Raw genomic sequence first — 7,469 nt, 5'->3', positions numbered from 1 at the left:
TGTTTCAATTGATTTCAAAAGAGTTGAGGTTTTGATTTTTTTTTTGAACCGAATTAAAATCCTATACTCCCCCCCCCCACCCCACTTAGTCTACGTATTTTCTTCAATGTAACGTAAAAAGAAAAAGTGAAAATAACTTAACTATAAAAACAAGAAGAGAGAAAAAAAAAAGAAAAACAAACTTCCCTGTTTTTAATCATTAACTGGATCCTCCAGGTCTTGTAGTTGCAACTTCCGATGTTTTCCCCTTTCATCCATCATGGGTGGGTTTAAATCTGGAATAGGGGCTTATACAATAGATGGGAGGGGTTTTGTGTGAGCTGGAGGTGTTTCAATGGAAGGTCGCAATTGCTTGGTAGAGGTTGGTCCAAAAAATTTTCCTTGTCTTGGCTTGAACTCTTCCTGACCGGCCTCCAAATAGTTCAAAACCTCCTTAACTTCTTCATCCAAGACCTGCACATTTTTACAAGAATTAAGAATGCAACGTTCTAAAGGATCATCTGATTTAGATGCATCGACTTCAGCTGCCCAAACATCAATGTAATCAATTGCATATATTTTATGTTCAATTGTATTGGGATATTTCATGGTTTTAAATACATTAAACACCACTTCTTCACCATTGATTCTAAGGGTAAATAGACATTTTTGCACATCAATTAAAGTATTACTAGTAGCAAGAAAAGGTCTCGCTAAAACCAGAGGCATTGTCATATCTTCCTCCATATCCAACACAATGAAATCAACAAGAATAATAAAATTGCCCACTTTGACTGAAACATCTTCTACTATTCCCCTAAAATATTTGATACTTCTATCAACTAATTGCAGGATAATAGTAGTAGGTGTTAGTTCTTGCAATCCAAGTTTTTCAAAAATAGAATATGGCATTAGATTTATATTGACACCTAAATCGCATAAAGCTTTCTCAAACTCAATATTTCCTATGGTGCAAGGAATAGAAAAACTCCCTGGGTTCTTGAGCTTTGGGGGCAATTTATTTTGAAGAATTGCTGAGCACTCTTCATTTAGTTTCACCATTTCGCATTCCTCCCATTTCCTTTTATTCGACATCACCACTTTAAAAAATTTGGCATATTTTGGCATCTGCGACAATACATCAAGAAGAGGAATGTTAATATGTATTTTTCTAAACACCTCTAAAAATTTTTTAAATTGTTTATCCAAGTTAGCTTTCAAAACTCTTCTAGGGTAGGGGAGAGAAAGTTTAATAGCATCTAAATTCAGTTTAGGTGTACTCCCTTCGGTCTCCTTTTGTGAATCGATCACTTCAGCTTTCTGATCATCATTCTGGGTCTCGCCAATAGTCTTTCCACTTCTTAAAGCAATGACATTCACTTGCTCCCTTGGGTTCTTCTCTGTATTGCTAGGTAGTCGTCCCTCTCTTCTTTCTGACAACAAATTCACAATCTGCCCCATTTGAATTTCTAAATTCTTAATAGATGCTTCTTGATTTAAGAATCTCTTTTCGTGATCTTGGAACTTTGCTTTAGCAACATTAATGAACTTAGAAATCAAGTCTTCCAAGTTTCCCTTTTCTTGTGGGGGCGACTGTTGTTGAAATCCCATGGGTGCTTTTTGTTGGTTGTTGTTCCATGAAAAATTCGGATGACTCCTCCACCCTGGGTTGTATGTGTTCGAATAGGGGTTGAAATTCGGCCTGCCACCATGAGAAATAAAATTAGCACTTTCATGTGAAACAAAAGGATTACCTACCGGACAGTTAGAATTAATATGTCCTAATTAGCCAAAAAGATCACATGGATTACTTGATGACACATTTATTGCTGCAACACTAAGATTGTCTAGTTTTTTATTCAAACTAGCAAGTTGAGGAGATAAAGCTGAAAAAGAATCTAGAAGATGCACTCCCATTCGATCAGCCTGGTCATTATTCCATTGGTAGCTATTTGATACCATCTCTTCCACTAGATCATAGGCTTCCTCTGGAGTTTTCCTCATGATTGTGCCTCCTACAGCTGCATCAATAATGGAGCGATTAGATGGAGTAATACCATTATAAAAAGTTTGAATTTAATGCCAAACTGGTATTCCATGGTGAGGACACTTCCTAAACATCTCTTTAAATCGTTCCCATGCCTTATACAAATATTCCCTCTCTAGTTGAACAAAAGTAGTGATATCATTAATAAATTTTGCTGTTTTAGAGGGAGGAAAATACTTAACCAAATTTTTTTGAGTCAAATTATTCCAAGTAGTAATACTTCCTGTAGGGAGTGAGTTAAGACAATCCTTAGCTCTATCACGTAATGAGAATGGAAGAGCCTAAGCCTAATAGCATCATCGCTAACTCCATTATGCTTGAATGTGTCGCATATTTCTAGGAAGTTAACAAGATGTGCATTAGGATCATCACTTGGCAACCCACTAAACTGAATACTCATTTGGATCATTTGGATGATCGCAGGCTTGATCTTGAAATTATTGGCTTGGAAATGCTAGAAGTAGCCCCATCCATTGTTGGATAAGCATAGTCCAAAAGAGTTCAATTTGCTTCTGCCATCTCTTCTTCTGCTGGTTCACCCTCTTCAACTGTCTCTCTTTCTTTACTTTTGTTGGCTCTTTGCAGTATGCGAAGGGTTCTCTTTATCTCAGGATCGAATTCTGCTAGTTCTTCTCCTCTAGTGTGTGTTATACACTAAGCAAGAATTTGAATAAATAATGATAAAAGAAAAAAAAGAAAAATCCAAATTAACTAAGGTTAACAAGTTCTAATATTATTTTAGGATTAAATCCCCGGCAACGGTACCAAAAACTTGATAGCTATAATTATATAACCCTAGCAAGTGCACTAGTTATCAAGTAGTATAAATATATCATTCCCATGAGGATTTAACAAAATAAGTATTAGGACTATAACTTCCCTCAATTATTTGAACAACTGAATTCTAACAATAGGAACTACTGAAAAGATAGAAAAAGAAAGAATAAAAACAAAGGCAATTAATGACAAAACTTGCAACGATCTAGTTGGAAGCGCTAGGACTATTGGTCCACTTTACCCTTCCAATGGATATCAATTTATTAGATTAACCAAGATAAGTTATTATTTTCATAGGTTAAAGTTTTTCCAAATTTATTTAATATTCCCTTTCAGGATATATCAAATCTACCTCTATCAAGTAACCCTTCGATCTCTCGACTAGAGTTCTCGTGATAGAGATGCAGTAAGTTCTATGAAAAACCTGTGTCATCAGATGAATCATGTATATATATTCCTATATACCATTCAATTCACACTATGAATTATTTAGTCCACTATATGAATTCCTCTCTCGATTCATTCATATAAACCAAATCAATTAAGAGGTGATCAAGCTCCTAATCGCATTATGCATAATAACTCATAGACAATATGAAAATAACAATCTTGGATAAATCAGAATAAAAATCAACCCATTGTCATGGTTAGGATTTCCACAGCCCTAGCTACAAATAAATTAATTCATGATAAAGGAAATAAAACAAACAAGGGGTAAGAAAGAACTCATGATGTCGCCCTTGAAGCTGAGATCTATGAGCTTGTTTTCTCCTTGCCGCCGCCTTCCTCTTTTTCTCCTTCTTGCTTTGCTTCCAAGATGGATTGATTGATTGATGCCTTGGTGCTAGTCCGCCCCCCCCCCCCCCCCCCCCCCCCCCCTTTATATAGCTTTAGGAGGGGGGGTCTGTTTCCAACTCCTTGGAGTTCTTCCTCAAAAATAAAAAGTCCTAATTTAGTCCTATCCTTATCTCTTATCTTGTAATCTCAATCTCCTTTATCTTTCTAGAATTACATCAGAAAATTAAATCTGATAGGACTTTTTGCAGTTTCTTATTCTTGCATTCGTATTAGGCTTTCTCAACGAATTGGGCCGCTGCAAGGTTTCTCTGCGAGTTGGGCTTCTGCTGCGAACTGGGCTTCTCTACGAATTTGCTTAGACTTTGGACCCGATTTTGACTTTGATGCAGCCCGAATCTATCAAAACTCAAAACATAAAAGTTGTAGAGTTCTTCCTTATCTTCTAAATTCATCTTGAATCATCTCAATCGGAGTCCGGATGGGAGAGTTATGCCCAGATTACTAAGCAGCGCCGAAACTGTGCAAAATTACTCGATTAACCTTGTTTTTCTCCTGACGCCTTTTTTTGTGTCTTAAATCAAAATACAAGAATAATGAGTCCAATTAAGTACTAACTAAATATAAAAGACTGAATATTTTGGGATAAAAATATGATAATTGTTATTCTCATCAATGGTTAAATGGCTAGGACTTCCCTAGATTTTATACTAAGCTTAAGTGTGAAAACTCCAAGCATAGAGGGCTAAGGAGTTGATTTTCAATGTTTGGAGTCATCTATTTGATGTCTCTAAGGTTGGTCATATCGTATGGTTGATTACTCACAAGGCAGTAGTAAACTAATACTTATGACAATTGAGACTAGTATCACTAAATAGTTACTACCAATGGATTAGTAGTTAACTACCTGTGACACCTAGCTTAGTGTCACAATGCCCTTATTTAGTAGTCGGCTAATGAAAAAGGGATATGTGACTATTTTTAACAATTAAGAATTGAAGTGCATTAAGTAGTCAATTACCAAGAGGTAGTAATCAATTACCAGAGAAAAGATTCTCTCTTGCGAATAGTAATCAACTACTTGGGACTATTAGTTTATTACCTATTCCTAACAAGGTTAGAATAGTCAACTATCAATTCAAGCCAATTGACTATTTCATGAAAAAAGATGTTTTCTTGACCGTTTAAAGGCTTAACGATGTTTTTCTCTTTTGGTAATCCTTTAACCTTGTTGGGAACAAGCTCTAAACATTTCTAAAAATGGTTAATCTTTTCTTAGCCGATCTATAATGATATATGTTCTCTAAGCATGATTCATGCTATAAATACATGAGTTTGAGATGAAAATCTTAAGAAAGTGCATTGGCCTATATTATGAGAATTGAAAAAAGAGCATTAGTAAGAGAGCACCTTGTGTGAAGAGATTGTGAGCTTAAAAGTGTTTTTATCGATGAAGAAAATGTTTGAAAAAACTATTTGTGCTTCATTAATTCTTTATAAAAGTTTTTGATCTCTTTAAATGCATTAATCTCATATTTGTTTATGTTCATTCTTTCGTTTGAATAGTTTGTGTTGTATTTGTATATCATCCTACTTAGAGGCATTTATATTTTAGCTTTAATTGTTTATATCTTGTTGTATTTAATCGGTTAACAATTTCTAGCTAATAGTTGTTAAGTGTTTAGAAATTGAATACTGGAAGGGTTAGGATAGCACCAGGAAGTCTATTTGGTTGAAGTTTAATTGTTGTAAATTAGAACCTAGGAAGTGTAACTTGTTATAAGGGTTTTGTTGGTACCATGATGTCCAACTAGTTTAGTGGAAATTCTCAAGTGGCATGCTTGAGGAGATTACATAGGCTTGGGTTGGCCTATTTGCTCTTTATTTTTCTTGTAGCCATTCTTCATTTTTGTTGATACTTATTATTCACACTACTATATTTTTTTTACACAAGCAATGTTGGAAGGGTTATAAATCAGATTTAACATGGCCAAACTAGGTATATTAGAACTTGTTAAAGTCTAAAGTCTAAAGTCTTGGGATAAATCTAAAGTCTTGGGATAAATCTTGCATTCAAACGAACCAGATTTGAAACCCAAATTAAAACTGATCATACCTAATATGGAGACCACAGTGTGAAGCTCCTAGAGTGGTAGTTCACACCCAATATCATTCCCATGGCGTAGTGTGTATGTTAAGTTGATTCAACAACACTGTTTTAGCAAAAATTGGTCTTCAACTTGCTTGGATTGAAGTGGGTATGTGAACCTGATATCCTCTAATGTTTTTCTTGCAAAAACAAAGTAGAAGACTGATGGAAATCAGCCCCTATCAAATCTTGGTCGAATTAGGGTTTCTGGGAGGCAAGGGAGAGAAGAGAACAAGAGAGTGAAAAGAATTGGTTTAATTGGACTCTCCCTTCTTTCTCCTTTATATAGAGCACTCTCCTAATCTAATTAGGAGATGATTCAAATCAAGTTTGGATAAGGAGTTTATCTTTAATTGATAAGAATTGTCTTCTTAAGAGGATAGGTGCTCCATACCCAAATCCATGCACATTTTCAACCCAAGTCACATGACAAAGTTGTCATGTGATCACTTAGCTAATCATATTAGTAATGTTAGGCCCATTTTCTCTAATGGTTTACATCCCAAGGCATTCACTAATAATGGTTTATGTACATCAATCTGATTGGAGCTATGGGCATACATTGTCTAACAAGCACTTCACATTTTTGCTCTTAGTTATTTGTGTATAACTCTTCAGTTTTAGAAGATTTTATTTGGGGGAAATTAGTAAAACCTAATTCATCCCTTTCATGGGTTAGACCACCTAACAAGTGGTATCAAAGTAGGCTAGCCAGACTTAGAAGCTTAATAGATAGGTGAAATAGAATGTCCATCCAAACAAACACTTTATACAATGGGGAGCAATCCATTTACAAATCCTCACTCTTCAATAGCTCAAATTACAATTATTGTAAAGCAAGAATAAGAGTTTATCTCATCTTTCTTATCTATGAGTTTTGGAAAATAGTTGAGAAAGGACCTTATAATCAAACAAAGAAGGATGGAAAAAGATTAATAGAATAACTCTTTGAAGATGATTTATCAAGAGGAGAAGATAAAGAAAATTTTAAGATCACTTACCAAGGAATGGGAGGTGAAAAAGATTGATGGTATCTCCTCTTCAAATGGATGGGTTGATAGCATCTCTTCTCACATATTAGATGAGATTGATGCCTTTATAAAGTACAGAAGATTAAGAGAATTGTAGAGAAGAGGACCAGGAATTAGCACTCCTATCAAGAAAATTCTTAAAATTCTTAAGGTACTAAGCAAAGAAAGTAACAACAAAGGAAGAACTAAACATGCTTTGAATGCGAGCAAGTGGGTCATATGAGGTTAGAATGGTCAATTTTGATGAATTTTGGAAGAAAACACTAAAGGCTACATGGGACAACTCAATCTCTAGAGAAGAAGAGAATGATCAAGCTAACTTCTACTTACTAGTTGAGGAAGAATAGGTAAGTCCAAACTTTACTACCTTTAATTTTGCTTTTACCAAGGAAGAACTTTTAGAAGCTTTAGAAGACCTTTAAGGGGAAAACAAGAGGATAGTTTTGCAAAATAAAGAACTTAGGCTCTGTTTGATTCACGGGAATAGGGGTCTATAATCAGAATCGGAATGGATTATTCCGATTCCAATTGTTTGGTTGGGCGGAATTGGAATTCCATTCCTATTCCTATAGGAATGGCATTCCCCCGTTTGAGGGAATGGCAATTCCCTACCCCTCCCTTGGGAATGAAATCCCATTCCTGCTAATTTTAATTCCCATTACCATTATTGTCTGAACCAAACAGATTATGG

General features: G+C 35.2%; 1 non-coding gene across 1 annotated transcript; it reads left to right on the top strand.

Moving 5' to 3' along the window:
* The first annotated feature begins 2,071 nt into the window (after positions 1 to 2,071).
* Positions 2,072 to 2,178, top strand: LOC148801264 (small nucleolar RNA R71). The gene has a single exon (XR_016084852.1). It is a non-coding gene; the product is annotated as a small nucleolar RNA R71 (small nucleolar RNA).
* Positions 2,179 to 7,469: the final 5,291 nt, after the last annotated feature.

The sequence above is a fragment of the Nelumbo nucifera genome, chromosome 3 (assembly GCF_055504915.1).
Source record: "Nelumbo nucifera cultivar China Antique chromosome 3, China Antique-T2T, whole genome shotgun sequence".
Lineage (NCBI taxonomy): Eukaryota > Viridiplantae > Streptophyta > Magnoliopsida > Proteales > Nelumbonaceae > Nelumbo > Nelumbo nucifera.
Note: the sequence above shows the minus strand (reverse complement) of the source record. Positions and strands in the feature narration are given on the sequence as shown.